Here is a 19,747-nt window from a genome sequence, read left to right on the forward strand (position 1 = left end):
AACACAGATTAGATAGTTTTTGGAAATAACATTATGGGATATAGTATATAGGCAGTTTGGGACATAAGTGCATGCGACCGCCAGTAAGGTGGAAGGTGAACTAGATGGACCTTGGTCTTTTTCGTCTGGTATTTCTTATGTTCTTATATTTTTATCCAACTTGTGTACTGCCAATGCCATAGATCACAGCTCACAGTTTATGACTTTTGCCCTTATGGTTTTTGATTAAGTCCACTCTCTCACATAAGGACAATTCCTCTGTGGTGGCATGTTTACAACCCTTGTCAACAGCCACTAAATCAAAACAAACTATGTACACAGAAACCATGTGCTCTGAATACAGCACTTATCAAGAATTGGCCGCAGAAGCTCAGGAGCTCAGGTTAAGCCACAGACACTGGGCCAAGTCAATTTTCCGCTCACGCCGCTTCCAAGATCCAAACAATCCCCATGCCCTGCATGCATGACTGGAGCCCACTCTGCCCACAGTAGCAGCATCGAGGAAACAGCACGAGAAGCCCGAGGCCTAGCGCACTGTGTACTGTATAGGTTCGTAGTGGGGGTGGGGGGGGCGTTTGTACCACATTTGAAGTGGAGGAGGGTGCTGTAGCGGCTGCAATCAGTGACCGTTGTCCGGAATAGTGAGGTGCCCGGTTTACTAAAGCAGATAGCCTATTTTTTAACGTTGACAATGAAAGAGACTGTGTAAATGTGCCTGAAACTGTGAGGTGACTGGTTTACTGAGTTGCCCACAAACCGGGTTTCTACTGTACTTGCATGTTTTGATCACAAATAAGAACATATCAGAGGCAGCTTCAAAAACATATCACAGTCTAAGAATGAGCTATTGACTAATCTCAAAGACAGGAACTTGAACATCAAAGTCCAGAGATAATCTTAGCAAAAGATCAGTCAGACGACTGAATACAAACTATCCAATGCACTATATTCATCAGGATTGTAATGCATTTCCTCCTGTGCAATCCCTTGGTAATAAATACAGTAATTCTCTGTACTTTCTGCAATACACTGCCAAAACCATTTACATTTACATGCAAGTGGTTTTGGCAGTGCAGTGATTCAAAAGGAGCAATATAATTGCAGGCAGCACTGCAATGAATTTGGGATTTGTTTTTGAGGGTAAGACCATTTTAACACTATTTTGGCTTCCCACGAAAGTCAAGTTTTAAATAGTCAACATCAACAACTTGCATTCATATCCAATAGCACTTTTCATTGGATGATCTCTTGAGCCATTTACAGAGATGGAGTGGTTTTAAGGCCACAATTTTATATTTATGTTTCGCCTTTTAGTAGGGAGCCAAGCCTCCGGCACACTACCCAGTCTGAACTTGCTATATAAATGCAAGTTGCTGTTGTTTAAAATGGGAGAAGGTCTCAAAGCTGACTGGAAGCTGCCTCTCTTCATGACCATTAAATTTGCTGAGACTAGATTTGTTGTATTCTTAGCCTGTCAAACTACTTGGGCTCAAAACCTGAAATTGCTCAGAATTGTAGAAAATGCTTCAGTATAGTTTTCATTTGGAATTGAGGTTTGCGCTAAAAATGTCTTCCAAATTAAACTAAATTTAAGAAATTGTTAATTCTACACAATCTTACATTTTCAGAAATGACCTTCTTACAGATCACAAGATCGCAAGATTGGTTTGGAATCTTGAAGAAGGAAGAAATGGTCTTCATCACATTTGATCACATCCTTCCAGAATACCCACCCTACTGTCTTCCCATCATAGCATCAAGTTTTTTTGTTAAATGAGTCTCAACCACCCTTCCTGGCACTTTGTTCCAGTCATTAATTAGCCTCCAAGTAAAGAAAACTTCCCGGTATCCTGAAATTGTCCTTTGGAATTTTAAATAGATCGGGATGGACCTTATCAAAACTTACAGCTCCACCCTCGCCTCCGCTAAATCGTCCTTCTATCCAAGATAATCTTGGATAATCTTGGAGGCCAAGGACAACCCCAGGCTCCTCTTCTCTGTTACCAACTGGCTCCTACACCCACCCTCTCACACCTCGCCCATCCTCTCCTCCAATGCTAACTGCGAGATGATGCAGGACTTCCTCAAAACCAAAGTTGATCTCCACAGCTGCCTCTGCCCTTCCGTCTACTATCCCCTCCCCATCTCCCTCTCACATCCCAGCCCCTACCCATCCCTCCCTCCACACCTTTGAACCTGTCTCCCACTCCTCTCTCACCACCACCATAATCCACATCAAACCCACCACCTGCTCCCTCGACCACATCCCTACCTCTCTCCTTACCTCCCAGCTCCACTTCCTTGCCCCTCTACTCACAGACATCATAAACCACTACCTGTCCACTGGCACCATTCGCACCCATTTAAAAACAGCCATCATCACACCTATCCTTAAAAATCCTTCCCTGGACCCATCCTTGCTCTCAAATTACCGCTCCAATTCTAACCTCCCTTTCCATTCCAAGGTCCTGGAATGAGTTGTTGCTTCCCGGCTTCACTCCTTCCTCTCCCACCAATCCCTTCAGAAACCCTTCCAATCAAGTTTCCGTGTCACCCATAGCACAGAAACACCTTTGATCAAAGTGACAATGACATTTTGTGCATCTGCGATCAGGGTTCCCTCTGCCTCCTCATTCTCTTTGACTTCTCTGCTGCCTTTGATACTGTTGACTACTCTATCCTCCTCCACCGCTTCTCCTCTCACCTCAACCTTCAGGGTTCTGCCCTTGAATGGTTCAGATCCTACCTCTCACACTGTCTCCACTCCATCTCCACAAATGGTTTCTCCTCTATTCCCGCACCATCTCGTGCGGCATTCCTCAGGGCTGTGTCCTTGGTCCCCTGTAGGCATGGCACAATGAAAGAGGACGGTTTTCAGATGGAACTTGAAAAAGGGGAAAAAGGTGGCAATGTGGAGGGATTGAGGGAGAGTTTCCACCAGAGTTTCGGTGTGTAGTGGCTGAAAGTGCAACCTCCGATAGTGGAGCAAAGGGTGCGAGGGACGAGGAGGAGGCTGGTGCCAGTCCAGGTGAGGTGCTGGGCAGTGAATTAGGGAGTAAGGACGTCAGATAGGTAGGGAGATGCCAGAAAGTGAAGGAATTGAACACAAGTTTGAGGATCTGGACGTCGATCCGTTCAGTGATGGGGAGTCAGTGGAGCCTGTCCAGAACTGGTGAGACGTGGGTATGGAGTTCGGTCCAGGTAAGTATGCGGGAAGCAGAGTTCTGAATGAGTTGGAAGTTTGAATAGTGGAGCTGGGAAGACCAGAGAGGAGTGTGTTTGAGTAATCCAGGCAAGAGTGCCAAATGAATGCACAAGGCTGCTTTTGGGTTATGGCGCTATATTAAATGCAAGGATTATTATTATTATTATACAGTCGGAGGGGGACAATGTGGCCGTGGTGAAAGAAGGTTGTCCTAGTCAGGGACTGGATGTGGGAGAGGAAGGACAGCTAGGGTTTGAACTGGACACCTAGATTGTGCATTCGTTCGGTGAGTGTGAGGGAGAGCACAGGGAGGATTGAGGAATTCAGATCCACAGGAGTGAAGACATTGGAAAACCAGGCCCTGATGTCTGCCAGACAAGCTGATAGAACATCAGCGGATCTGGAGATGGTACTGTAGGAGGCAAAGTAGATTTGCGTTCATCTGCATACATGTGGAAGTTTACCCCATGTCTGCAGATGACATCACCCAGAGAGAATATATAGATAAGAAAAAGAAGAGGCCCAAGGATGGAGCCCTTGGGTACCCCGCAGGTGACCGGGCGTGGGCGAGAGGAGAAACCATTTGCTGAGACAAAATGGAGGCAGGTGGTTAAGTAGGTTTTGAACCATGCTAATGTGAGTTAATGCGGCAGGGAGATCCAGGAGGATGAGGAGGCAGAGGGAGTCCTGGTCATGGATAGAGAGGACGTAATATGTGACTTTGTCAAGCACTGTCTCTGTGCTGTGCGCAGGGCAAAAACCAGACTGTAGTGGCTCGAGGAGGGAGTGGAGGGAGAGGTGTGATGACCAAAGTTGACCTGCAACAATGCATTCCAGGACTTTGGCAAGGAAGGGTAGGTTGGATTTAGGACAGTAGTGTGAGAGATTAGAGGTTGTTTTTTTGAGGAGAGGTGTGATAACGATGGTTTCAGGGGGAGTGCAACAGAGCCTGAGGAGAGAGACTGGTTGACCTTGTGGCAGCAGTGGGGAGAGGAGGGGGAGTTGAGTGACCAGCAGCTGGGTGGGGAGGGGATTGAGGCAGTAGATGGTGAACTTCATGACAACAAGACTGAGGCCTTCCTGATTGGCTCTCATCAGCACCTCCACATGTCAGGCGATGACAGCATCACCATCCAAGGATTCACACTCCACCTCATTGAGCCAGTCCGGAACCTTGGCATCTTATTTGTACCTCAACTATCCGTTTTACCCCAGATCCATGCCATGAGCCCGCTCTGCCTTCCCCCACCTTTGCAATACATCGGCTGGCTCCATCGCTGTCTCGCTGCCGCCAAGACCCTCATACATGCATTTATAACATCCTGGCTTGACTATGCAAACTCCCTGCTTGTTGACCGCCCCAACTCCTCCCTCCATAGGCTGCAGATCATCCAGAATTCTGCAGCCCGTGTCCTCTCCCGCACAAGGCTTCATGATCCTATCAACGCCATCCTCACCTGACTCCACTGACTTCCCATCACGCCCAGGATACAGTCCAAGATCCTGGTCCTCACCTTCAAAGCCCTTCATGGCCTTGCTCCCTCCTACCCCTGCGACCTGCTAAACTCCTACCAACTTGCTGCACCCTCTGCTCAGTGGGCTCCGGCTTGCTTCACGTCCCCCGCCTCGCCCACCCCAACATTGGCTGACGGGCCTTCAGCACTCTGCTCCCACCCTCTGGAACTCCATTCCGTAGACCCTTTGCTATGGCCCCTCCCTTGCCTTCCTCAAGACCCATCTCAAGATCCTCCTCTTCAACTGTGCTTTCGATCACCCTCTTTCCCCCGATGCCCTGCTGCAATGTTGGAGGTCATCTTTCAGATGAGATGTAAAATCAAGGCCCAGTCTGCCTGTTCAGGTGGATGTTAAAGATCTCACGGCAAACTGGAAAAGACAAGGGAGTTTCTCAGTTTCCTGCCCAACAATCCCCCAATAAAATAAATTGGTCACTCACTCCACGACTCCTTGTGGAAGATTGCTGTGCACAAGTTGGCTGCTACATTTGCGCACAAAACATGCAGTCACTGCACTTTACAGTATATCATGAGTAGTGCTTTGGGACATCATCGAGATGTGAAGGATGCTATATCAAATGTAAGGATTATTATTATTATTAAGACAGTTGTGTGCAGTTCTTAAAAAGAACCAGCTTCCAAATTAAGACTAAATTTAATCATAAATTTACCCGTGGTCTCTGCTTCAGTCAATCCATGTCACCATATTCTGCCAAGGTACATAAATTATGTTGCTTTCCTGGAATTTCAATTTCAGATTAGTTTATGTCCAATCCTATTTTCTATTCTCATACAAAAAATAATGTGATTTATTTTCTATGAATATGTTGGTCTATGCAACATATCTGTTCATGCCTCTGCTCAATTCATTCGAACCTTGCTGTTGAGCAAATACACTTAAATAAGTTGTGATATACCTTTAACCCTGTGATGTACTGGCTCAGCAACCCTTCATCAGCATGTTTCAAACAAAAATAATGCTGTAATCCATTATTTTATCTATTTGATCAAATAATCCTTGCATTTGGTCTGCGACCCACAATGTGAACCATCACTTCAATTGCTAACCAGCAGGAGATCCCATCAACGTGATGTTCAATGTTGAATTCACATGAAGTGAATGATCAATTTATCTGGAGGATTTCTGGCCAGGTCACTGGAAGAAACTCCTCCTTTCAATTAGTGTCACAGCATCATTAACACCCACCCAAACAGACAAGGGTACTAACAACAAGAACAACAATTTGCATTTATATGGCACTTTGCATGTAAGAATGTTCTAGAATAGTTCTAGTTCACATCCCTACCCTGCCATTGGTGATTGGGCCTTCAGCCTATCAGCTCCTTCTGTCTGAAACTTCGCCCTGGAGTCCCTTCACCTCGTCCCTTCTCTCTCCTCCTTTAAGATGCATCTCAAGACTTCCTCTTTAACTACAACTTCGTTAACATCCCCCCACTCCCGTTTGCCCTACCCCTCCCAAATCCAATCCCCAGCTTAGGTACAAACCTTTGGATGTCCAAGCACACATGACCTTCACTCCTCTTGCATTGCATTTGCTAAATTGTTGAACTTTGATCTCCTTATCAAGGCGATGCAAATCCTGAACCTGAATTTGTGACATTTTTCTTTTGTTTTCTCTACTGCCCACCAATGTGAAAGGTGCTATATAAATGCAAATTGTTCTTGTTTTTTGCACTTAGAGTCTTGGACTCCTCAAAAAAACAGCAGTGAAAAGATTAATAAAATATTTCTATGTTTATATGTTCCTATGAGCATAGAACCAAAAATGTACAGTACCCTGTCAAATGGTATCTGTGTTATTATGCCTTGCAACTATTTTTCTCAAGAAGTGAATGCTCTTGCTCCCTTCCACCTTCATCTTCATTTCTAAAGTACCAAACATGTCCTCACCATGGTTACTAGAGCCTGAGATAAATGGCTGATCGTGTATCAATCAATATACTTGTGTATGGATTGTTTTCAAACTAAACAACCATTACATTTATCCTGAACAATTATAGTACGCTAAAAGCATGTTTACAATACAGTATGTACAAAAATAGGTAGATTCAAATCTTCATCATCTCATAAATATAGAAGTATTTCAAGTGTATTAAAAATCAGCTGCATTACTAAAATATATACATTCACATTATATTAACCTTTAACATACTCATCTTTTCTTGTTTGTGTCACATTTAATAAATTAATTCTCACAATAAATTCATTCTAACTTGAATCTTATAGTTATATTCTTTCATTCCGTTTCATCTTCCTAAGACCATTATGTATGAATATCCAGGACAGCTCTTTTTGATAGGCTCAACACCAGTTTTCTGGCCTTATCATAAATTCTCTCATCCTTTCCTTTCCTATCCTCATCCAGTTGCCTTTTCTGCATCTATTTATACCCGGCACTGGTAACCCTTTGTGCAACACATTTTCTGCTTGACTTCCTCTGCTCTTAACTTCTTAATGTTTAACCTGCAATATCTAGCATTTGAAAACACCATCACAGTGACCAGGTTGACTCTTATGTCATCTTCTTTTGGAACAAGAACAAGCTCAACTTTCTTAACAACATTCCTGACCAAACATTTGAGCAGGCAATCATGTCCCAGTCACTGCCAATGTCATGCCAGGACGTGCATCAGATTGTACCCTCTGAGACCCCTTTCTTCTCTACAGAAAGCACCCAGCATTTGCTCAGCAATTCTCTTGGCTGAAAGACTAAGTTTGGGAGCTCACTAGATAAAGAACCACTTCAACAAATATGCATGCTGCCATTTTCCCCACAAAATATTACATTCAATTCAGTTCACAGTATATTCTGTGAAGCGCTTGAGATGTCTCAAAGGCGTGATAAAGCGCTATATCAAACGCAAGGATTATTATTATTATAAGAGGATAATAATCAGTATGAATGCACATGTATGTGTATGTATGATGAACATGCATATTGAGAAAACATATATTTCCGTCTCAGTATGCATCCTTCTCAATGTGCATGCAAATAAAATAATAAATTGGTCACTCAATCCATGACTGTTTCTGGAACACTGCTGTGCGCAGTTGGCTGCGGCGTTTCGCCCACAAAATATACAGTCAATATATTCTGTGAAGTGCTTTGAGACGTCTCGAAGACATGATAAGGTGCTATATCAAATGCAACAATTATTATTAATATCCTTCTCAATATGCATCCGTTCAAGAATCAGCTGTTCTGATGACTCTGAAGCAGCAACGTCATGAGCAACTTATATTTAGTGCCATAAGTGAAATAAAAATCACATCCCACAGCTTTTCATGTATATTCTGTTTATACCATATGTTAGGCAAGGAATTAAAGTGCTAATGTTAGATGTGAATTCTAATTTGAAAAGGAAGTAAATCGTTTGCACAAATCATGAAATGGTTCCAGTGACATAACTGGGAACCTTTTTTATTCAGACTCCTACCTGTTCTCAGTTGTGAAATTATTTCTGTTAACACCAAAAACACTTCATGGAGATGAGGTCATTCTCATGGGTTCAACATTTTTTACTGATTTAGAAATAGTTTAATTCTGTGTTGAAAGTATTGCCACTTAAGGGGCTAGGGTAATACAGAGTTGCTCAGTTTCACACTTGGGCCTCAAACACAAGAGCTAATTCTGTGAAGTTGTTTTTTTGCTCAACCAGGTGTTTGGCACGTGTAGAAACCCATCTCCAATCTTAAAGGGATTAAGCATGCACTGCATTGGTGGAAGTGCTGTCTTCGAATGAAACATTAAACCGAAGACTCATTTGTCTCTTTAAATAGGCATTAAAGATCACTTGACACTATTTGAAAAGAGAAGGATATTTCTTTATTGCATGGTTGATGGTGGGACATTGCTGGGTGTAAATTAGCTGCTCTGTTTGCCTACTAAATACACAGTCACTCAGGGAGTCATCCCATTCAGTGTCTGTTAACTCTGCAAGCCAAAGCCCTAAGGGGTAGGATGGTCCTAAGTGGACAGACAGCAATATCAATGGCAAGCTATGCGGTTTTAGCTGGGTAGATTAGAGCAGTACCCCAACACACATTCTAAAGTTCCCAAGTCTGGACTCTTGCCACCCCTCGCCTAATACTTTCCAGAATTAGGTAAGCAGAATGTGTCCCTCCAGGAGAGAGTGTGCAATCCATTCCAACAATCTATCTCTGGGATTTCCATGTATAGGTGGAATGCATTGGAAATCTCAGCTTGGTTTGGTTATTATTAAGCATGGTGATGAGTTTCCGCATGAGTCAGACCCCCTGCTGACTCCCCAAAAAACTTTATAGTAAATCCTGTGGAGCGCTTTAAGATGTCAAATGGGGAGGCTAGGAGAATTTTTTTCATGCACAGAATAGTTAGGAGATCGAATATTTGGCTAGGAGTAATGGTTGAGGCAGAATTCATGTACATTTTCAAAAGGGAACTAGATAAATACCTATAAAGCAGTAAAATACAGGGGTATGGAGAAAGGGCCGAATTGCACTTAAAAGAGCCAGTATCTTACACACAACAGACCAAATATCCTTCTTTTGTGCTGTAAGTTTCTCTTTATCTTGTGCATGTTATATAATTTTCTTTGCATTTATCTCTGGGATTTCCCATGTACTTTTGTTCAGGAAGTGGTATGTTATGCCACGCTTCATGTTCTTTGAAATGGTGACATCACTCCTATTGCCATTAGTAGCCTACTAATAGTCTATTCCCAGCATGGATGTCCAGAAGAACAGAAATGAATGAAGAAATTTTATTTAAACTGCTGTTAAAATGCTTCTCTTGGTAAATGCAGTCTTTATACTGCAGGGAGAGTGAAAAGATGACTGATTAATGACCTAAAGGATCTAATACACATCCTTATCACCGATAATTATCTTATTTAGTATTATTCACAATAAATTAGATATATGTTTAATTTCAAGAAATAGCCCAGCTCAATTAGTAGCGCTCGCCTTCAAGTCGGAGGGTTGTGGGTTGAAGCCCCAAATCAGGACTTTACAATCACAAACAAAGCAGTTACTCAATGGGAGTGCTATGTTGTCAGAGTTGCTTTGAATGAGACATTAAACTGAGATCATGTTTACCTGTTCAGGAGGATGTTAAAGATCCCATGATACTGTATGGAAATAAAAGAGTTTCTCCCAATGTCCTGGCCAACAATGCCCGATTGGTCATTGACAGGGTTTAGCTGCAAGCATTTCTAAAATAAAGAAATGGAAAGCAACTGACATGGCATGCACACAATAAGAACGTTTTTCACCAAAATTTTATTCATTATTTGGTTTATTTCCAAACTGCTTTATGTATACCGAACATTCATTTCCTCATTTCCTTCAACTTGGAATTTCCCAGAAGGACAAATCTCTCTCCCACTTGATTCTTTCGTGTCAGCCTGGCTCTGAGTCAGAAAGTGCTGGATTCAAGATCCATGCCAGGACATTATACTGATACAGTCTAGGCTGATGGACCTTGATGCAACCTTTGAACCACGGCTTGGATATCTAATTTTTAATTAGAATTTCTTTTCCTCTCCTAATTGTTTCACCCTTGGTGGTATAATACATTGTGGGCCACACAGCCCATCATCTAACTTAGGGAGGGCCAACTGTCGGACCATGGGGTGCGTTCAAGCTGCATTACGCAGGCACAAAATAGACAAGCAGACTGCACACAAAACGCACTACAGGTGCATAAAATAGTCACACAGATGTGATCTGTGGGCTACAAATTGTCCATTCCTGATCTAAGTAGTCAATAACAAAAAATATTGTGTGTGCCTACAATGGAAAGAGCAGCCAAAATGCTTTCTCCCCATCAAAAATGAATATTTATTCCTCTTCATGTTATAAATCCTAACTTAATCTCAGTAAGGCTAATTGGTTCACGACAGGTAATTTTATAGAGATCAAAAACACAACTCGTGTTTGCAAATTACAAGTATTTTATATACTGCAGAGAAACTCTCTGATGTTTGTAACTCCAATTCATCTTTTTATCAAAGGAAATGTTCTTTTTATAATTGCTTCTCTTAATAGTATTAAACATTAGGTTGTATGTACTGAGTTCCTTCTATTCTCTCATCCTGTACCATGTACTATTCCTCACTAAGAGGATGGGCTGGAGTTTGCCTCCAAGCTCAGAACAAAGTTGTTTTGTCACAAGATCTGCAAGAACATCTGTGCTTTGACCTACCCTCAGATTTTCCCTTTGATCCTGTGCCTAAATGTTTTCTTCACACCTATCGCCTCTCCCTGATTCATTCACAGGAGGTTCTCAATTTCAGCAGGACCATCAGGGAAAGACAACGCTATATCAAAGGCAAGGATTATTATATTATTATTATCAATAAGACTGACTTCCAAATTAAGACTGAATTCATAAATTTTTCATTTTTCTGTTTGATCTTATGAATGGTCTTTCAGGTTAAAACTAGGTGGCATTTTGGATTGGATATGCCTGAACATGACAATTCAGTAGCAAACCCAGAAGGTGGATGTACTATGGTAGTCAAATACCATTTTGCTGAGACTGAAACCAACTTGATACAATGCATTACAATACAATTTTGTATTGTATTGCAAAATCGTAGGCAAGTTTCCTTACCCTACACGCCTCAGTTTACAGAGCAGTAAGTAGGAACCCGATGGTTAGTCGATTGGCAGATCACTCTCCAGGGGTAATAATCGCTCCAAAAAATTGAATTGAATTGAATTGAAATTGAATTGAATTGAAAGGGAATTGAACTCAGTTCTCTCACTTGCAAAGCGAGTGCTCTAACCACTGAGCTACAGGACTCCACCGCATATTCTGTGAAGTGCTTTGAGATGTCTCAACAGTGTGATGAGACACTATATCAAATGCAAGGATTATTATTATTAACAATTTCCATTTATATAGCATCTTTCATGTTAGAAGGATGTCTCAAAGAGCTTAAGAATGCTGGTTTGGCACCAAAGCTGGTGGTGAGAACGAGGGGGTGGAGAGGGGAAAGATGAATGAGACAAATTCACTGTGAAAGAGGTATAAGAGGACTGAAATCAAATCAACTACCTCCAACTTATCCACTGAGAGTACCCTACCGGTTAGGGCTTTGGTTTACATAGTTAACACAAGACAAAGAGTCCCTGCTCCCAGTAAACACTTAGCTCTTTAATAGTTAGTTTCTTAACTCACCTCTTTCTAAATGATATGAAGAGATGTAAATTGTATCATTTATATACAATGCAGTTGAAGTCTCTCACTGCAAAGACCACTGTGATCTGTAGTGCATTTGGTTTATTCCAGAATTACTGTCATCTCATTAATTTCACACTTCAATGTGGCTATTACCTTCTTCAGCCATATACAACCTAAGAGGCTGAAAAGTTGGCATCATTTATCCTTTGTCAAGGACAGCAATGGCATATGAATGACTCCAAATGGCTTCTAAAAATTCCAACCAAATGCTATAGAAAGTATGGATGTCAAATGATGTAAGTGATGCCTTAGAATTAATATCCCCATTAACAGTAACTTCATTAAGAGGTGTATTCTACATTAGAAAACATGCATGTTATACATTAACATTAAACTTTGCTTTTGTTTCTACAGAACCAGCGACAGATATGGATATTAATATTAACCCTGCTATTGTGCATTGTGCACTGTACATTGGTTGTAGGCTGTGATTTATTTATGGTGAGTAATGGGTTCCAATGGAGACTCATTGAACTATTTATGTGAAAATGCAAAGTGGAATTATTCAAGCAAAATGAATTCATCAATTGGTAGAATACCTGCTGGGTCTCTACAGAAGGCTGCTGAATTGATGTTGTTATGGAGAATAACTGCATATAAATCCGTTTCTTTGCTGAACATTCTGAAAGAAACAACAATTCTGCATTTGTGCTGCCTGTTCTCATTTGGCAGTCATTTTTGTTTTTAAAATGTATCTGTTTTCAAAGAAACATAATTATAATCATTGCATTTGATACAAGACCTATCACATCATTGAGATGTCTCAAATCTCTTCACAGAATATATTGTAAAATGGATTGACTATGTATTTTGTAAGCTTTACACTGAGAAAAAATTTGAGGTAGACCCAACTTGAGTAGCCACAACCCATGAGAAAAATGTACACTTTGGGGTCTCCAAACCTTAACTTTTGTCAAGCTGTGCCTAATACACTCTGAAATTAGATATGCAGAGTGCATTCCTCCAAAGAGAATGTGGGAATTCCATTGCCATGGAAATTTCCATGTGTATGTGACATACATTTAATTACATTTGTGAAACATTCAGTCTGGTTTGGATACTTTGAAGCATGGTGATGAGTTTCCACATGTGTTCGACACTCGGGGCACCAAAACAAAATTCACATTATGTATATTCGATAAATATTTAAAACTAAATTTGATCTGGCAGAAATACAGCATTTAGGTGACCAAATGTGTGATATAAAAGTGATGAGATATAGGTTTAACTACAAACCGCTATACACTGAGTTCCTGAACTCATTTGTGGTTTCAAATCGACTAAGCAGAGATCAGGTGCTTCCTTTTGATGATTGAGCATTGTTTCCCAGGGGTCAGTGGGCACAAAGTTATATTATGCTTTTTAGGCCCTCTGAAAGCCTGTGAAGATAATGACAGAGCCTACCTATAATCCCTCCAAAAAACCCAAAAAACAATAATAAATTGGTCATTTTCAATCTACGACTGTTTGTGGGACATTGCTGTGCGCAATTGGCTGCCGCGTTCGCCCACAAATATACAGTCAATTCACTTTACAGTATATTCTGTGAAGCGCTTTGGGACGTCCTCCCGACGTGAAAAGCGCTATATCAAATGCAAGGATTATTATTATTATTATTATTATTATTGCACAAGGGATTTTCTTCCAGGATCTGTTAATGCTAGTGCAGTATACACAAACCCTGATATGTAAATAAATAATCTTTGCATTTGATATAGGTCCTTTAACATAGGTGGATGTCTCAAGGGCTTCACAGGATTTTAATGTAATTTGTATTTTATAGGTGAATGCAGCAACCAATTTGCACACAGCAATGTCCCACAAACAGCAAAGAAACAACTGAACAATTTTATCTGTAGGATGGTGGCCAGGACACCATGAGAAACTCCCATCAGTTTTTGAGTAGTGTCATTGGATCTTTAACACCCACCTAATCAGGCAGATGGCACTTTGATTTAATGTCTCATCCAAAGGACGACACCTCCAACAATGTAATGCACCCACAGTACTGCATTGGAGTATCAGCCTGCACTATGAGTCTCTATTCTTAACATTGAGCTTAATCCCACAACCTTCTGATTCAGAGATGAGAGTGCTACCAACTAAGCCAGGCTGACGCACAGAAACATAAAGATGATTATATTATATAAAGGTGATTACTTTTTCTCCAATTCCTGTAACACCAACCTAAATAATATTTCCAGTATTAGCAGTTTTGTTGTTCAGCACAAAAAGAAAATGTTTAAAATATATAGTTAAATTGAGGGGTCGCCTCTTCCTTTAATCTCAGCTGTGAGTTGCTTTCATGTGCAAGTACAGCCACACAAATGTGACAAAAAACCTTTGTGATTTTGTATATCTGAGTAAACTTATCTTTTCAGTATTGCAGGCATGGAGCTTTTATGTTTGATTCTAATATTGTTTGGAAAATAAAATGAAAGGCGGATCTTGATTTCAAAGCTCAAAGATACAAATAGTCCTCTGGAAAGTATAATAAGTGCTGTTCTGAATGTACTTCATTAAGTTAAATTATATGAGTCCACAGAAATTATTTTCAAATGGACTTTGCTACATTTTTAATAAAATTCAACTACAAATTCATGGAACTTGGTTTTAAATATGAAAGGTTTCTTCTTTGGAAAGACTGAATCAGATTTTAATTGAATCAAGCTTCAGCTAGGACTTACATAATGACAAATGCAGAGTGCAAATGCATGCATTTCAATTATTTAGAAAGCTATTGCAAATGATATCTGGATCTGAGCTGTATTTTTAAAGGGGAATTATTTACTGAAAAATCCTGATAGAATTTCTGTTTAACTATAGGAACTCTGCTGCAGAAATATCCCACGAAGAGAAAGGTTCCTATGGATTGACATGGACATCTGGTTATAAGGAGCCCTCATTTGACCAACTCGGATCCCTCATACAGTAAGAATCATCTTAATAAATTCCATACATTAGAGCACATTTCTCCTTCAAGCTGGCAAACCCTGCAGGCTACAATGAAGTGTATTGGCCCAGGGGAAGAACTTTGTCACTCTATAAAACGGGTGCGATTTCCTAGCTAGAATGAGTTCAGGCTCAGATTGACCATTGACCAACTCGGCTAAGAACCCTGTTTCATTCGCATGAAGAAATTATTTACAGTAAAAGTTTTAGCTATTCAATCTAGTGGTGACTGGTTACTGCCAATGGTTCTTCCATCAGACCAGCTCCTGCTAAATTAATTTCAGTTTGATTTCAGTAATTTTAGCATAATTTCACCTACAATTAAATGAAAATGGGGAAACTAAAAGAAAAGCAATCTGCTCCAAATTTAATTTCCTAAATCCCAGCAAGTACTTGCATGAATGATGCAACCCACCCCGGAGAACACTGGGATATTAAACATAAAAATAGCATTTAAACATTTAATTTGATTGCTCAATCAATATGCAACTGTGCTCTTACAACACAGTGTATTGGATCTATTTTGATGATGCAATAAATAGTTTAATCTACTGGATGTCAGAAATATATTGATGAAAATATTTACTGGGACTTGAAGAAATAAATCTGTTTTAAGTATTGAAATGCATCCACTGTAGTGGAAAAGGTCATGGGCATTCCTCTAATAGAGGCAATCAAATAAAGTGAATACAAATGGAAAGAAAGAACATTTAATTTCTTCAATTCAGATACCTTTCCATTACACTGCCATCTGTGGTTTGCTGCCTCCCCAACTATACATGATTCCTGCTCTCTTCTCTTCTCTCCACTCCCAACTACCCCGTGTCTGTGTCACTGGACTGAGTTTGGACTCAATCACTGGACATTTGTTTTGGAGGCAGCCTTTGGTTCACGGTGCAGAGAACACAAAGCTGGAAACCACAATGCATCTTTCTGCCAGGAGTAATGTTCCATGGATCAGTTAGACAACATGAAGTTTCCCTCAATACTTACCCAGTCACTCCCTTTGCTCAGCACGTACTGATTTGTTTCAAGTCAGCCTATCTGCCTCACTCTCTGGACGTTCATCCGGGAGTCTCTACAACTCCCTCCCTTCCTCCCTCACCTTCTTTGACCAAGCTTTCAGTCATCTCTCTCCTCCCCAGCCCCCTTGTATGCCACCCACAGTTCAGGTGCCAAGCCAGGAATGGCCATCGCCTTGGGACTTCCTCCCAACATGAAAGGTGCTATGTTTAATGTAAATTTGTATTATATTAGAGCCATTTCACACTCAGATACAGATACAGAGAGATGATTTTCAAACTGGAAGACCTTATTTATTGCACAAATGCACCTACAAAGCCATTCACGGCCTTGCTCCCTCCTACCTCTCTGACCTACTATCCCCCTACCTACCTGCCCGTACCTTCCATTCCTCTGGCTCCGGTCTGCTCCACATCCCCTGCCCCAACCACCCTACCATCGGTGGCCGGGCCTTCAGCCTCTCAGCCCCTAGGCTTTGAAACTCTATCCCCCAGTGCCTTCGCCGCCTCCTCCCTTTCCTCCTTCAAGGCCGGTCTCAAGACCTTTCTCTTTGACCGAGCCTTCGGCTCTCCTCTCGACTCTCTACCCCCTCCTCGCTCCCTCCCTTCCCTTCCCTCACCCTGACCATTTCTCCCCTGCTCGGGTCCTGACCCAACTGTACAGCGCCTTGGGACGTCCTCCTGACGTGAAAGGCGCTCTATAAATGGAATCTTGTTGTTGTTGTTGTTGAGTTACCCCTGAATTAACAGGTTCTACTTATTTTTGTAATAAAACTATTCTTCCACAAAGAATATGTTTTCTTCAATGCATTTATTATTTATATTCAGTGTATAACTTGCTATTGTTTTTCTCTGATTCCATCTTAGGAAAATGATCACAAGTACTTTCATTCTCCTTAATAAATTGTTTTGCCTGTTAGGATGCGGAATGCCCTACTTAGAATGATGATTGAGTCGCAAATGTATTGTCCAGTGTTGGCCTGGCTCAATTGATATCCAAGTCATTAGGTTGTGATTTCAAGCCCCATGTTGAGAATTGAACCTCACCAGTGCTGGGAGTGTGTGCATTGTTGGAAGTGCCATCTTTTGGATATGATGTTAAACCAAGGTCTGCCTGTTCAGATGGATGTTAAAGATCCTTGGCACAATTTGAAAAAAAAGGAAGTTTTGTCCAGTATTTAGCCAACAATCCTCTAAGAAAATTGGTCATTCACTCCATGGCTGATTGTCTGACATTGCTATGTGCAAATTGGCTGCCTTGTTTACTTACAAATAACAGTCATTCAAATTTACAGTATATTTTGCGAAGTAAACATTGAAACATCCTACCAACATGAAAGGCACTATGCCAAATGTAAGGATTATTATTATATTGTGTTTAAGACGGATCAGATAAACATCTGAAAAGGAGAAACATAAAAGGCTATGGGGAAATAGCAAGAGAAAGGGACGAAATAGATTGCTCTTTCAGAGTGCCTATAGTTCAGGGTCTCCTTGGAGCTGAACTGGCTCCAAGGTGACATGCCTGTCAATGAAATATCAGAATCAAACCAACCTTCTGTGTTTCGTTAGTCCAGTTCCGGATCCACAGTATGCCTAGGCACTGCTGTTGACAGCACAACCAGCCTGGCTCAAAGGTAGGATCTGGAATGGCAGACCAGTCACTGGTGGCAAGGAGTCATCCCACTCAGCTCCTGTTAACCCTGTAAGCCAAAGCCCTAATGGGTAGGGTGGTCCTGGCTGAGCAAGCAGCGGGAAAGCTTGCCAGAAAGCAATATCAATGGCAAACTATTCGGTTTTATGTGCTTAGACTCCAGCAATTCCCCATCGCATACTCTGGGGTCCCCAAGCCTTGGCTCTTGCCAACCTGCACTAATACTTTCCAGAATGAGGTAAGCAGGATGAGTTCATCAAGTGGGAGAGTGCGCATTCCATTCCATCAATCCATCCCTGGGATTTCCACGTGTTGGTGGGATGCATGGAAATCTCAGCTTGGATTGGAGACCGCATGTGTCAGATACCCGGCTGACCAAAAAAAAAAAAGAGCGCCTATGCAAATACAAAGGGCCAAATAGTTCCAATTCATGTGAATGAAATGGTCTAAAGTACATGAGTGGTGTTTGGCTGATGTATTTTGCTGCAGTAAAGGTCAGAAAGCAATTTTCCAGCATACTTGATTACAGTATTTATGTGCTTTTTTGGAGCAAATGTGACAGCAAATTTCAGTCATAAAATGAAAGTTGGAATTGCAATTCTGCTTTTCGAATTCATAATAATTTTCTCAAATGTTGCAGTTTATTTGCCCCAGAATTAAAACCTCGCCCCAGCTCTGTATCTTAAGGACGCAATACATTATATTCTTATGAATCCTATGAATATCTGATTCTGTTGAATATTTCACAAAATAAGCACTGGACTTGGAGGGAGATGAATATATTTTCATGGATATTACTTTTTAAGTGAGAACCTTGGTGAAGGAGAAAAGCCTTGTAAGACAACATCGAGGCTGCAAAACAGGAGCAGGACAGAAAATAAGGCAAGAAGTGGTTGGGCTCTTAAAGCGTGAAGACTGTATGAAGAAGAAAATATTACAAGAGGTGGAGGAGGCCACAAGCATGACATAGAAGTTGTTCACTATGTAAGCAACCTTGGAAATTGTTTAAAAATATAAAGCTTTTAAACCCAACTTTACACTGCGCATTCATGCAGTTACATGCTGTGGTGTTGTGTTTAATGTGCTTAAAGCAGCTAAGGTGATGTAGATACTGGAAGTAAAATTCAACTAATATATAGAAATTTAAACACATATAGTTCTGCTATTCTCTCCTAATCGCCCCTCACCTCCCCACCTCATCTTAGGTAGCTCTGATACCCAGACAGAATTGTCAAGCACTTTGGGATGTCCTCCTGACATGAAAACCGCTATATAAAAGTAAATTGTATTGTCTAGCAAGCCGTTCATAGCATTTCCTATGAGATGAGATAACATTTTCAATATGACTTATCACTGATTCAATGTTAGCATAAACCATCAGGTGGCAGCACCTTCCTCTCTAGGTTAGCGTTGTTGCCCCTGTCTGACCCCAATGCCTGCCATTTTTTTAACATGAAGAAATTGATTTTTATTTTATAAATTTTTGGCTCCAAGTTATTTTTTTACTAAATATTTCTTTCCCAGGATTCATCTCCTGAGGCGAGCCAAACCTAGGCTCTCCTTGCCCAAAGAAAAAACCTTTATCTAATTGACCCGAGGCCACAGGCCTTGGCCCTGCTTCGTGCCTTCTCTCCAGCCCCTCGAGTCTATTCCTCCATTCTATCAGATCATGGCTGATCTGCACCTCAACTCCTAATAACCTGCCTTTGTCCTTTACCCTATCCTTACCTTACAAAAATCTATCCAACCTCAGTCTTGAAAGTTTGACTGGGTCAAACACCACAGGCTTTTGGGAAAGAGAGTTCCAGATTTCTTTGCATGAAAAAATGCTTCCTGAACAGCCATGAAATGAGTGACCAATTTTATGTGAAGACCCTTCACCCAGTTTGTTATAATAATCTGGATTAGATTCTTCTTTCCGAGTTTGTGTATTATACAATGTGTTTCTCATTAATGACAACCTTACTTAATTGTGCATTTATCAGCATTTTACAGAGATGAATGAATAACAAAGTTATAGATTTAAAAATGCTGAATAACATAATCATAATGGCTGTTTCCAAGCGATCATAAAATACACTTGAAGCTTCTAATTAATGTCATAAAATGACTTATTACCTATTAGCTGCAATTTGACTTTATGTTTTGGA

Source organism: Callorhinchus milii, unplaced genomic scaffold, assembly GCF_018977255.1.
Source record: "Callorhinchus milii isolate IMCB2004 unplaced genomic scaffold, IMCB_Cmil_1.0 Scaffold4, whole genome shotgun sequence".
NCBI classification, from domain to species: Eukaryota; Metazoa; Chordata; class Chondrichthyes; order Chimaeriformes; family Callorhinchidae; genus Callorhinchus; species Callorhinchus milii.